The sequence below is a fragment of the Oncorhynchus kisutch genome, linkage group LG23 (assembly GCF_002021735.2).
Source record: "Oncorhynchus kisutch isolate 150728-3 linkage group LG23, Okis_V2, whole genome shotgun sequence".
Classification (NCBI taxonomy): Eukaryota; Metazoa; Chordata; class Actinopteri; order Salmoniformes; family Salmonidae; genus Oncorhynchus; species Oncorhynchus kisutch.
In genome coordinates, this window is record NC_034196.2 from 42,485,988 (window position 1) to 42,499,967 (window position 13,980).

Here is a 13,980-nt window from a genome sequence, read left to right on the forward strand (position 1 = left end):
GCCTTCTTAACAACACTATCAACAAGGCAAGTCCTACAGACCCTGGTTTTGTCGCACCTAGACTACTGTTCAGTAGTGTCAAGGTTGTGCGCTACTGGTGGAGAAGTCAGGTGCAGGAGAGCAGAGAGTTGTGAACAGACACACACTTTATTAAGGCAGAGGCAATAAAACAGACAGACGCCACTGCATCAAAACCTCCAGCCAAAGGTAAAAAGTGTAAGGTGCGAAACAGTCCTAAAAATAAGCAAATGTTTAACAATTAAACATCCTTTGTGAAATATCACCGAATACGACGGGAAAAACCAGCCTGGCGCGTAACATAAAACACGTGACTGAAACAATTCCACACAAAGACATGGGGGGGGGGACAGAGGAATAAATACATATTAATTGATTGGGGAATGAAAACCAGGTGTGCAGGGAACAAGACAAAACAAATGGATACATGGAAAATGGAGCGGCGATGGCTAGAAAGCCGGTGACGTCGATCGCCGAACGAACAAGGAGAGGAGCCAACTTCGACCGAAGTCGTGACAAGTAGTGTGGTCAGATACCACAAAGAGGGACTTAGGAAAATTGCAGTTGGTTCAGAACAGAGCAACACAGCCTCTTGAAGCTAGGGGGCACTATTTTTCTTTTTGGAAAAATAATGTTCCCAAAGTAAACTGCCTATTTCTCAGGACCAGATGCTAGAATATGCATATAATTGACAGCTTAATTGACAGCTTAGGATAGAAAACACTCCAAAACTGTAAAACTATTGTCTGTGAGTATAACAGAACTGATATTGCAGGCAAAATCCTGAGAAAAATCCAATCCGGAAGTGACTCTTATTTTGAAACCCCTGCTTTCTATGCATCCCTATTGCCCATTGAAAGGGATATCAACCAGACGTAGTTTCAGGTCTTTTCAGGTCTTTATTTTAAAGAATAAGCGTAAACGTCCACATTGCGTAAGTGGTCTGTTGTTGGCTCTCGGTGTGATTTTTTGCGCAACACAGAGAGGTAGCCATTTTTCCTCCCGGTCCTAGTGAAATGCCAACTGTCCCGGTTGATATATTACCGAATAGATATTTGAAAAACACCTGGATTGATTATTAAAAACGTTTGCCATGTTTCTGTCGATATTATGGATATAATTTGGAATTTTTGTCTGCATTGTCGTGATCGCTATTTCCGGTGGATTCCTAGGCATAACTCATCCAAATAACGGAGGTATTTGGATATAAAAATATCTTTATGGAACAAAAGGAACATTTGCTGTCTAACTGGGAGTCTCGTGAGTGAAAACATCCAAAGCTCATCAAAGGTAAACTATTAATTTGATTGCTTTTCTGATTTTCGTGCTTCCTGATGCTATGTGTACATAATGCTATGCTAGGCTATCGATAAACTTACACAAACGCTTGTATTGCTTTCGCTGTAAGTCATAATTTCAAAATCTGAGACGACAGGGTGATTAACAAAGGGCTAAGCTGTGTTTCGTTATATTTCACTTGTGATTCATGAATATGAATATTTTCTAGTAATATTTTTTGGACTGTTGCGCTATGCTATTCAGCGTTGCTGATGACAATTATACCGGATCCAGGATGGGTAGTTCTAAGAGTTAAACATACACGGAGAGAAAACATTATTGAATGTCTTATGGCTCAAAGTGGAAGAGGGATTGATGTCATCCCTACTTGTTGACAAGCTGTATATACCAAGCTGTCTGTTTAAACTACTAGTACACAGCTCAGACACCCATCCATACCCCACAAGACATGCCACCAGAGGTCTCTTCACAATCCCCAAATCCAGAACAGACTATGGGAGGTGCACAGTACTACACAGAGCCATGACTACATGCAACTCTATTCCACATTATGGAACAGCGGGGACTGTGAAGAGACACACACAAAGGTACAGACACATGCATACATTGTAATATTGTTGTATGGTGGTATTATGCATTATGTATTGTACATGTAGTGGCGTAATAATGTTATATAATGTTTAATATTTTGTTTTATATCTACTGTAAATGATTTATCGTCTTTGGACCCCAGGAAGAGTAGCTGACGCCTTGGTAGAAGCCAATGGGGATCTATGTTCAATACAAATACAAACCCAAAGTGTGTATCAGTCTTTCCTGCCCCATGGACAACTTCAGCGTGAAGAAACACATACGAAATTCTATCAATTAGGTCAACTATCCCTTTAAAGGCTATTAGTGGCCACAGAAGTCAAGCTATGGCCAAACACACATCCTACATAGGCTACTATGTCCTCCGCTGCATAGGCTACCATGTCCTCCGCTAAATAGGCTACCATGTCCTCCGCTACATAGGCTACCATGTCCTCCGCTACATAGGCTACCATGTCCTCCGCTACATAGGCTACCATGTCCTCCGCTACATAGGCTACCATGTCCTCCGCTACATAGGCTACCATGTCCTCCGCTACATAGGCTACCATGTCCTCCGCTACATAGGCTACCATGTCCTCCGCTACATAGGCTACCATGTCCTCCGCTACATAGGCTACCATGTCCTCCGCTACGGTACTTTATGGGAAATTCATAAGCTTTGACACTGAACCATGTTCAAAACAGAGTTTATTGGCAAATTGAAGACAATGGTGTAATGGTTCATTTTTATATGTGTGTATGAGAGAAGAGAGAGAGGTCACTCCATCAATCTGCTATTGTCGTTCTCTCAATCTATTTCAGTTGTGACTCCACAGCGTGGAGGGTAGTATGTGTGGGGGGTGAGGGAGGTTGAAGGGGGGCAAGGCACCGATTCATCACTGGGATTGGAAATAAGACCGACACAGCACAGTTTGTCATGTGAGATTAGTCTGAAGCTGGTAACGGCTGTCCTTAATATAGTCTCCACCATCGCACACTACTCATCCCCTGGAACCCACCACTACTGCTGTAGACCAGGGTGTGTGTGTGTGTGTGTGTGTGTGTGTGTGTGTGTGTGTGTGTGTGTGTGTGTGTGTGTGTGTGTGTGTGTGTGTGTGTGTGTGTGTGTGTGTGTGTGTAGAGCAGGGAAGGACATCTGGTGGTTCCTTTTGTAGGCCTGAGGATCAGTTTCCAAAAACCACAAAAAAAAACTCTTAATGTTGAGAGTTAGAATAGTAGGAATACACAAGATGCAATTTGAAAATATGGTTGTGCATCAGCAGTTTTTCTCTTGTTATTTCAGTCACTGACAGTCACTCAGTTATCCTATGTCAGCTAACATTTTTTTGATTGGTAAATTCATTTTTTCCAGCGACAGTCCCTTCAGAGAGTATTCACACCCCTTGACTTATGCCACATTTTATTGTTTTACAGCCTGAATTCAAAATGGATTAAATATATATATTTTCTCAACACAACATTTAAAACATTTTAAATGTGTTGAAAATGAAGTACAGAAATATGGAATTTACATAAGTAGTCACACCATTGAGTCAATAAATGTTAGAATCAGCGATTACAGCGGGCAGCAATTATTTCTGGGTAAGTCTCCAAGAGCTTTGCACACCTGGATTGTACAATATTTGCACATTATTCTTTAAAAAAATTCTTAAAGCTCTGTCAAGTTGGCTGTTGATCATTGCTAGACAGCCATTTTCAAGTCTTGCTATAGATTTTCAAGCCAACTTAATTAAGTCAAAACTGTAACTAGGCCACGTAGGGACATTTAATGTCTTCTTGGTGAACTACTCCCCAGTGTAGTTTTGCCCTTGAAAAAAAACGGAACCATGTTTTTCTCCAGGAGTTAACACATTTTTTTTGGCTGTTTTATTTTACTGCCTTATCGCATGTTTTGGAATATTTGTATTCTGTACAGGCTTCCTTCTTTTCACTCTTGTCATTTAGGTTACTATTATGGATTAACTACAATGTTGTTGTTCCCATCCTCAGTTTTCTCTTATCACAGCCATTAAACTCCGAAACTGTTTTCAAATCCCTATTGGCCTCATGGTGAAATTCCCTGAGCAGTTTCTTTCCTCTCCGGCAACTGAGTTAGGAAGGATGCTTCTATTTTTGTGGTGACTGGGTGTATAGATACACCAAGTGTAAATAATAACTTCATCATGCTCAAAGGGATATTCAATATAGGGCTGGGGGCCTCCAACAAATTTCACTTAGGACCCACAAAAAATCTGGCTGGCTCTGACTGAACGAATGGGCACGGATGTGGGTATAGATGTGGGAATGGATGTGGGTATAGATTTGGGTGCGGATGTGGGTATTGATGTGGGTATGGATGTGGGTATTGATGTGGGTATAGATGTGGGTATGGATGTGGGTACGGATGTGGGTATAGATGTGAGTATAGATGTGGGTACGGATGTGGGTATTGACGTGGGTATAGATGTGGGTATAGATGTGGGTACGGATGTGGGTACAGATGTGGGTATTGATGTGGGTGTGGATGTGGGTATAGATGTGGGTATAGATGTGGGTACGGCTGTGGGTATTGATGTGGGTATAGATGTGGGTATAAATGTTGGTATGGATGTGGGTATAGATGTGGGTATGGATGTGGGTATGGATGTGGGTATAGATGTGGGTATAGATGTGGGTATGGATGTGGGTATGGATGTGGGTATGGATGTGGGTATAGATGTGGGTATAGATATGGGTACGGATGTGGGTATAGATGTGGGTATGGATGTGGGTATAGATGTGGGTATGGATGTGGGTATAGATATGGGTACGGATGTGGGTATAGATGTGGGTATAGATGTGGGTATAGATATGGGTACGGGTGTGGGTATAGATGTGGGTATAGATGTGGGTATAGATGTGGGTACGGATGTGGGTATAGATGTGGGTATGGATGTGGGTACGGATTTGGGTATAGATGTGGGTATGCAGACTTGTGTCCCCCATCCCTGGTGTAGTACATGGAATCCTATTCCACATCAGGTAACTGATGCCAGCAGTAGAATCTGATTTTACAAATCTAGTAAAAATACACCTTATGGAACAGCGGGGACTGTGAAGAGATGCACACAAAGGTACAGACACACACATACATTGTAATATTGTTGTATCGTGGTACTATACATTTTGTTTGAGACAGTTTGCTACAGCATAAAAATAATCCTGCAGTAACAGGAAATGTGAATTATTATGTGGATTATAATTAATATACTTTTTTGTAGGGGTTGTTAAATTTTCCTTAAAGGGAAAGTAAAGTCTGAAATGTCAGTGGAAATTACTTCAGAACTTCAGAAGCATTTTTTAAATCTCAAATAAGTTTTAAAGTTGTCCTGCAACAGGGTGATCAATTTAAGATCCTACAACTGTAAATGTGTGTGAGGAGGAGACAGAGAGAGATAGACAGCGAGAAAGAAAAACAGAAGAAATGCCTGGCCAAGTGTGAAAATGTTGAGGCGTATCTTATTGATCACACTGTTTGATCCATGGCGAGGCAATACCCAGCTCTTACTGAGTATGTACCTCAGGAAGACCCTTTTAATGATCTAAATAGGAGTGACCACATGACATGTAAACACAAATCTGTTGTGCGAATTCTTATTTTAATAATAATGATAATAATAATAATAATGAAAACAACACCAACTCTAAGGCAAATGGAGATATTTGTCATAACTGCAGTCAACAGAGATTACGGCCTGTGTTGCCCTTTTAATTACGGCCTGTGTTGCCCTTTTAATTACGGCGTGTGTTGCCCTTTAAATTACGGCGTGTGTTGCCCTTTAAACGACGGCCTGTGATGCCCTTTTAATTACGGCGTGTGTTGCCCTTTAAATTACGGCCTGTGTTGCCCTTTAAATTACGGCCTGTGTTGCCCTTTAAATTGCGGCCTGTGTTGCCCTTTTAATTACAGCCTGTGTTGCCCTTTTAATTACGGCCTGTGTTGCCCTTTTAATTACGGCCTGTGTTGCCCTTTTAATTACGGCGTGTGTTGCCCTTTAAATTACGGCGTGTGTTGCCATCTGTAGATCGTGGAGTGTGTTGCCGTTTTAGTGTGAAAACCAAAAGTGTAACCAAAACTTAAGCTACGGCATTAATTCAGAGCGGCTAGGGTTAAGGTGTGGGATAGGGTTAAAACAAGAAAAATGTCAAATGACAAAACAAGTGCTTGGCACTGGGATTGAACCCGTGATGCTCGGAGCCATAGCTCACGGTTTTAGTCCATCCTCACTTCCATCCCCAACAGCCTATAGATGGTAAGAGACACTTGCGCTGCCCCTAGTGGACGGTTGGAAATTGCCATGGAAATATAATGCCACGTCGCAACTTTACCATTCTAATCAAAAATCAAAATCAAAATCAAATCAAATCAAATTTATTTGTCACATACACATGGTTAGCAGATGTTAATGCGAGTGTAGCGAAATGCTTGTGCTTCTAGTTCCGACAATGCAGTAATAACGAACAAGTAATCTAACTAACAATTCCAAAAAAAAATACTGTCTTATACACAGTGTAAGGGGATAAAGAATATGTACATAAGGATATATGAATGAGTGATGGTACAGAGCAGCATAGGCAAGATACAGTAGATGATATCGAGTACAGTATATACATATGAGATGAGTATGTAAACCAAGTGGCATAGTTAAAGTGGCTAGTGATACATGTATTACATAAGGATGCAGTCGATGATATAGAGTACAGTATCTACGTATGCATATGAGATGAATAATGTAGGGTAAGTAACATTATATAAGGTAGCATTGTTTAAAGTGGCTAGTGATATATTTACATCATTTCCCATCAATTCCCATGATTAAAGTGGCTGGAGTAGAGTCAGTGGCATTGACAGTGTGTTGGCAGTAGCCACTCAATGTTAGTGGTGGCTGTTTAACAGTCTGATGGCCTTGAGATAGAAGCTGTTTTTCAGTCTCTCGGTCCCAGCTTTGATGCACCTGTACTGACCTCGCCTTCTGGATGACAGCGGGGTGAACAGGCAGTGGCTCGGGTGGTTGATGTCCTTGATGATCTTTATGGCCTTCCTGTAGCATCGGGTGGTGTAGGTGTCCTGGAGGGAAGGTAGTTTGCCCCCGGTGATGCGTTGTGCAGACCTCACTACCCTCTGGAGAGCCTTACGGTTGAGGGCGGTGCAGTTGCCATACCAGGCGGTGATACAGCCCGCCAGGATGCTCTCGATTGTGCATCTGTAGAAGTTTGTGAGTGCTTTTGGTGACAAGCCGAATTTCTTCAGCCTCCTGAGGTTGAAGAGGCGCTGCTGCGCCTTCTTCACGATGCTGTCTGTGTGAGTGGACCAATTCAGTTTGTCTGTGATGTGTATGCCGAGGAACTTAAAACTTGCTACCCTCTCCACTACTGTTCCATCGATGTGGATGGGGGGGTGTTCCCTCTGCTGTTTCCTGAAGTCCACAATCATCTCCTTAGTTTTGTTGACGTTGAGTGTGAGGTTATTTTCCTGACACCACACTCCGAGGGCCCTCACCTCCTCCCTGTAGGCCGTCTCGTCGTTGTTGGTAATCAAGCCTACCACTGTTGTGTCGTCCGCAAACTTGATGATTGAGTTGGAGGCGTGCGTGGCCACGCAGTCGTGGGTGAACAGGGAGTACAGGAGAGGGCTCAGAACGCACCCTTGTGGGGCCCCAGTGTTGAGGATCAGCGGGGAGGAGATGTTGTTGCCTACCCTCACCACCTGGGGGCGGCCCGTCAGGAAGTCCAGTACCCAGTTGCACAGGGCGGGGTCGAGACCCAGGGTCTCGAGCTTGATGACGAGCTTGGAGGGTACTATGGTGTTGAATGCCGAGCTGTAGTCGATGAACAGCATTCTCACATAGGTATTCCTCTTGTCCAGATGGGTTAGGGCAGTGTGCAGTGTGGTTGAGATTGCATCGTCTGTGGACCTATTTGGGCGGTAAGCAAATTGGAGTGGGTCAAGGGTGTCAGGTAGGGTGGAGGTGATATGGTCCTTGACTAGTCTCTCAAAGCACTTCATGATGATGGATGTGAGTGCTACGGGGCGGTAGTCGTTTAGCTCAGTTACCTTAGCTTTCTTGGGAACAGGAACAATGGTGGCCCTCTTGAAGCATGTGGGAACAGCAGACTGGTATAGGGATTGGTTGGCTGGTCTGCGCATGTGGGAATGGATGTGGGTATAGATTTGGGTGCGGCCAGCTGGTCTGCGCATGCTCTGAGGGCGCGGCTGGGGATGCCGTCTGGGCCTGCAGCCTTGCGAGGGTTAACACGTTTAAATGTCTTACTCACTTCGGCTGCAGTGAAGGAGAGACCGCATGTTTTCGTTGCAGGCCGTGTCAGTGGCACTGTATTGTCCTCAAAGCGGGCAAAAAAGTTGTTTAGTCTGCCTGGGAGCAAGACATCCTGGTCCGTGACTGGGCTGGGTTTCTTCCTGTAGTCCGTGATTGACTGTAGACCCTGCCACATGCCTCTTGTGTCTGAGCCGTTGAATTGAGATTCTACTTTGTCTCTGTACTGGCGCTTAGCTTGTTTGATAGCCTTGCGGAGGGAATAGCTGCACTGTTTGTATTTAGTCATGTTACCAGACACCTTGCCCTGATTAAAAGCAGTGGTTCGCGCCTTCAGTTCCACACGAATGCTGCCATCAATCCACGGTTTCTGGTTGGGGAATGTTTTAATCGTTGCTATGGGAACGACATCTTCAACGCACGTTCTAATGAACTCGCACACCGAATCAGCGTATTCGTCAATGTTGTTGGCTGACGCAATACGAAACATCTCCCAGTCCACGTGATGGAAGCAGTCTTGGAGTGTGGAGTCAGCTTGGTCGGACCAGCGTTGGACAGACCTCAGCGTGGGAGCTTCTTGTTTTAGTTTCTGTCTGTAGGCAGGGATCAACAAAATGGAGTCGTGGTCAGCTTTTCCGAAAGGGGGGCGGGGCAGGGCCTTATATGCGTCGCGGAAGTTAGAGTAACAATGATCCAGGGTCTTTCCACCCCTGGTTGCGCAATCGATATGCTGATAAAATTTAGGGAGTCTTGTTTTCAGATTAGCCTTGTTAAAATCCCCAGCTACAATGAATGCAGCCTCCGGATAAATCGTTTCCAGTTTGCAGAGAGTTAAATAAAGTTCGTTCAGAGCCATCGATGTGTCTGCTTGGGGGGGGATATATACGGCTGTGATTATAATCGAAGAGAATTCTCTTGGTAGATAATGCGGTCTACATTTGATTGTGAGGAATTCTAAATCAGGTGAACAGAAGGATTTGAGTTCCTGTATGTTTCTTTCATCACACCATGTCACGTTGGCCATAAGGCATACGCCCCCGCCCCTCTTCTTACCAGAAAGATGTTCATTTCTGTCCGCGCGATGCGTGGAGAAACCCGCTGGCTGCACCGCTTCGGATTGCGTCTCTCCAGTGAGCCACGTTTCCGTGAAACAGAGAACGTTACAGTCTCTGATGTCCCTCTGGAATGCTACCCTTGCTCGGATTTCATCAACCTTGTTGTCAAGAGACTGGACATTGGCAAGAAGAATGCTAGGGAGTGGTGCACGATGTGCCCGTCTCCGGAGTCTGACCAGAAGACCGCTTCGTTTCCCTCTTTTTCTGAGTCGTTTTTTTGGGTCGCTGCATGGGAACCATCCCGTGGCGCTGGTTGTAAGGCAGAACACAGGATCCGCATCGCGAAAAACATATTCTTGGTCGTACTGGTGGTGAGTTGACGCTGATCTTATATTCAGTAGTTCTTCTCGGCTGTATGTGATGAAACCTAAGATGACCTGGGGTACTAGTGTAAGAAATAACACGTAAAAAAACAAAAAACTGCATAGTTTCCTAGGAACGCGAAGCGAGGCGGCCATCTCTGTCAGCGCCTGGAAAGCTATTAATCCACCAGAGTTCGGTCTCTGAAAAAAGGCATCTGTTTTCCTAGGCTTGAAGTCTTGAACCTGCCCATATTGTCAACGATGCAGGCATGACAATCTATTCTCCTCAAACCAAATAAAGAACAAACAAGAGAGCCTTATTAGCTGGATAACAGGACATTTTGAGAAGAAGAAGCATCCTTGAAAATATAGATCCCTGACCCACAGAGGATTCCGTTTGGGCAGAAAGCCCTTCCATGTTTTAAAATGTAAATTACTAGGCAACAACTGAAAATAAACAACTGGGATTAGTAAAACAGAGTGTGGTCATAGTGGGGTTTTGTTAGTCCACCCTCTTCCCTTTTCTCCCTCTCTTTAATCCGCCGGTAGTCCCACGTGTGCGTGCGTACGTGTGTCACGTGTGTGCATCTGAATGTTTTGTGTCTGTGCATGCGTGTGTGTGTGTCATATGTACTCACCGTAACATCCTCTGGGGTGAGCTTTCGACATGAGGAGCCAAAGGTAGTCCGAGGCAGCCGAACGATTCAGTCTTGACCCTGGCAGTGTTTCCTCACACCTCGTGTGTGCTCACTTGTAATGAGGCCTCTGGTGGATAGATTTCACTACCACTAGGACACAACAAAAGGCCAAGGTACGACGAGGACAATGCTCCACACGCTTCACGCCATTTGTTTGGCTCACCATATCCATCACATTAATGAGTCACCTTTTACTGACAGCTCATGATTACCTGCTTACACATGGAAAGAGAGGGTGGAGTAGGGGTAGAAAGAGAGAAAGAGGGGGGTAGAAGGAGAAAGAGGGGGGGGGGGTGGAAGAAGGAGAGAGACTGGGGGGTAAAAAGATAGGGGGATTAGAAGGAGAGAGCGAGAGGGGTAAAAGGAAAGGGGGATTAGAAGGAGAGAGGGGGGTAGAAGGAGAGAGGGGGGTAGAAGGAGAGAGAGTGGGGGGTAGAAAGAGAGAGGGGGGGTAGAAGGAGAAAGAGGGTGGGTAGAAGGAAAGAGAGAGGGGTAGAAGGAGAGAGAGAGAGGGGCAGAAGGAGAGAGGGGAGGTAGAAGGAGAGAGGGGGGTAGAAGGAGAGAGAGTGGGGGGTAGAAAGAGAGAGGGGAGGTAGAAGGAGAAAGAGGGTGGGTAGAAGGAAAGAGAGAGGGGTAGAAGGAGAGAGAGAGAGGGGCAGAAGGAGAGAGGGGAGGTAGAAGGAGAGATAGAGGGGGGTAGAAGGAGAGAGATTGGGGTTAAAGGAGAGAGAGTGGGGTAGAAGGAAAGAGAGGGGTAGAAGGAGAGAGAGAGAGGGGGTAGAAGGAGAGAGGGGGGGTAGAAGGAGAGAGAGGGGGTAGAAGGAAAGAGAGGGGTAGAAGGAGAGAGAGGGGGGTAGAAGGAGAGAGGGGGGGTAGAAGGAGAAGGGGGGTAGAAGGAAAGAGGGGGGTAGAAGGAGAAGGGGGGGTAGAAGGAGAGAGAGAGGGGGTAGAAAGAGAGAGGAGGGTAGAAGGAGAGGGGGGGTAGAAGGAGAGCGGGGGTAGAAGGAGAGAGAGGGGGGTAGAAGGAGAGAGGGGGGGTAGAAGGAGAGAGGGGGGTAGAAGGAGAGAGGGGGGTAGAAGGAAAGAGGGGGGTAGAAGGAGAAGTGGGGGTAGAAGGAGAGAGAGAGGGGGTAGAAAGAGAGAGGAGGGTAGAAGGAGAGGGGGGGTAGAAGGAGAGCAGGGGGTAGAAGGAGAGAGAGGGGGGTAGAAGGAGAGAGCGGGGGTAGAAGGCGAGAGAGAGGGGGTAGAAGGTGAGCAGGGGGTAGAAGGAGAGAGAGGGGGGGTAGAAGGAGAGAGAGAGGGGGTAGAAGGAGAGAGAGAGAGAGAGGAGGTAGAAGGAGAGCAGGGGGTAGAAGGAGAGTGGGGGTAGAAGGAGAGTGGGGGGGTAGAAGAAGAGGGGGGGTAGAAGGAGAGAGAGGGGGTAGAAGGAGAGAGAGAGAGAGAGGGGGTAGAAGGAGAGAGAGGGGTAGAAGGAGAGAGAGGGGGTAGAAAGAGAGAGGAGGGTAGAAGGAGGGGGGGGTAGAAGGAGAGTGGGGGTAGAAGGAGAGTGGGGGGGTAGAAGGAGAGCGGGGGGGTAGAAGGAGAGAGAGGGGGGTAGAAGGAGACAGAGAGGGGGTAGAAGGAGAAAGAGGGGGGGTAGAAGGAGAGAGAGGGGTAGAAAGAGAGAGGAGGGTAGAAGGAGAGAGAGAGACTTTTGAAATCTGTAACATCTTCCTTAGCTCTGGCATCTTCCCAATACTTGGAACCAAGGACTGATCACCCAAATCCACAAAATTGGAAACACATTTGACCCAATAACTATCGTGGGATATGCATCAACAGCAACCTTGGGAAAATCCTCTGCATTATCAGTAATAGCAGTGAAACTTTTCTCAGTGAAAACAGTATACTATGCAAATGTAAATGTGGCTTTTTACCAATTTGCAGTATTACAGACCATGTATTCACCCTGCACACCCTAATTGATAAACAAACCAAAACAAAGGCAAAGTCTTCTCATGCTTTGTTGATTTCAACAAAAGCGTTTGACTCAATTTAGCATGAGGGTGAGCTATACAAATTGAAAAACATGCAACATTATAAAATCCATGTACACAAACAACAAGTGTGTAGTTAACATTCTTTCCACAGGGCCGTGGGGTTACACAGGGCTGCAGCTTAAGCCCCACCCTCTTCAACATATTTTTCAACAAATTAGCGAGGGCACTAGAACAGTCTGCAGCACCCGGCCTCACCCTACTAGAATCTGAAGTCAAATGTCTACTGTTTCCTGATTATCTGGGTCTTCTGTCACCAACCAAGGAGGGCCTACAGCAGCACCTAGATCTTCTGCACAGATTCTGCCAGACCTGGGCCCTGACAGACCTGGGCCCTGACAGACCTGGGCCCTGACAGACCTGGGCCCTGACAGACCTGGGCCCTGACAGACCTGGGCCCTGACAGTAAATCTCAGTAAGACAAAAATAATGGTATTCCAAAAAAAGGTTTAAGTTGCCAGGAACGTAAAACACCAAATATTGCATGCAGAGCAGAATTAGGCCGATACCCGCTAATTGTCAAAATCCAGAAAAGTGACGTTCAATTTTACAACCACCTGAAAGGAAGCGATTCCCAAACCTTCCACAACAAAGCCAACACCTCCAGAGAGACGAACCTGGAGAAGAGTCCCCTAAACAAGCTGGTCCTGGGACTCTGTTCACAAACACAAACAGACCCCACAGAGCCCAGGACAGCAACACAATTAGACCCAACCAAATCAAGAGAAAACTAAATTATAATTACTTGATAATTACTTGATCATTACTTAATTTAATAAAAAACTAAGCAAACTAGTGGCAGAATACCTGACCACTGTGACTGACCCAAAATTAAGGAAAAAGTTGACTATGTACAGACTCAGTGACCATAACCTTGCTATTGAGAGGCAGACCTGGCTCACAAGAGAAGACAGGCTATGTGCTCACTGCCCACAAAATGAGGTGGAAACTGAGCTGCACTTCCTAACCTCCTGCCAAATGTATGACCATATTAGAGACACATATTTCCCTCAGATTACACAGATCCACAAAGTATTCGAAAACAAACCCAATTTTGATAAACTCCCATATCTACTGGGTGAAATTCCACAGTGTGCCATCACAGCAGCAAGATGTGTGACCTGTTGCCACAAGGAAAGGGCAACCAGTGAAGAACAAACACCATTGTAAATACAAACCCATATATATGTTAATTTATTTCCCCTTTTGTACGTTAACTATTTGCACATCGTTACAGCACTGTATATATACATAATATCACATTTGAAATGTCTCTATTCCTCTGAAACGTTTGTGAGTGTAATGTTCACTGTTCACTTTTGTTTATTATCTATTTCACTTGCTTTGGCAATGCAAACATATAGGCTTTGCAAACAAAGCCAAGAAGAGTTGACCCGTTGGTCAAAACCACCAGAAATATGCAATTAAAACTCAATGTTATCAAAAAATAAAACAGCTGATTCAAAAACACAGAATTAAAAGCAGAATAATGGCATATTTACAGGAGCTCCTACTTGCTCTCTTTGTCTCAGATCCCTGTATGTGTCTACTACACAGCAACAAACAGTAACTGAGAGGATCTTGTCATTCTTAGTCATTCTTCTTACTCTCTTCTCTTCTCTTCT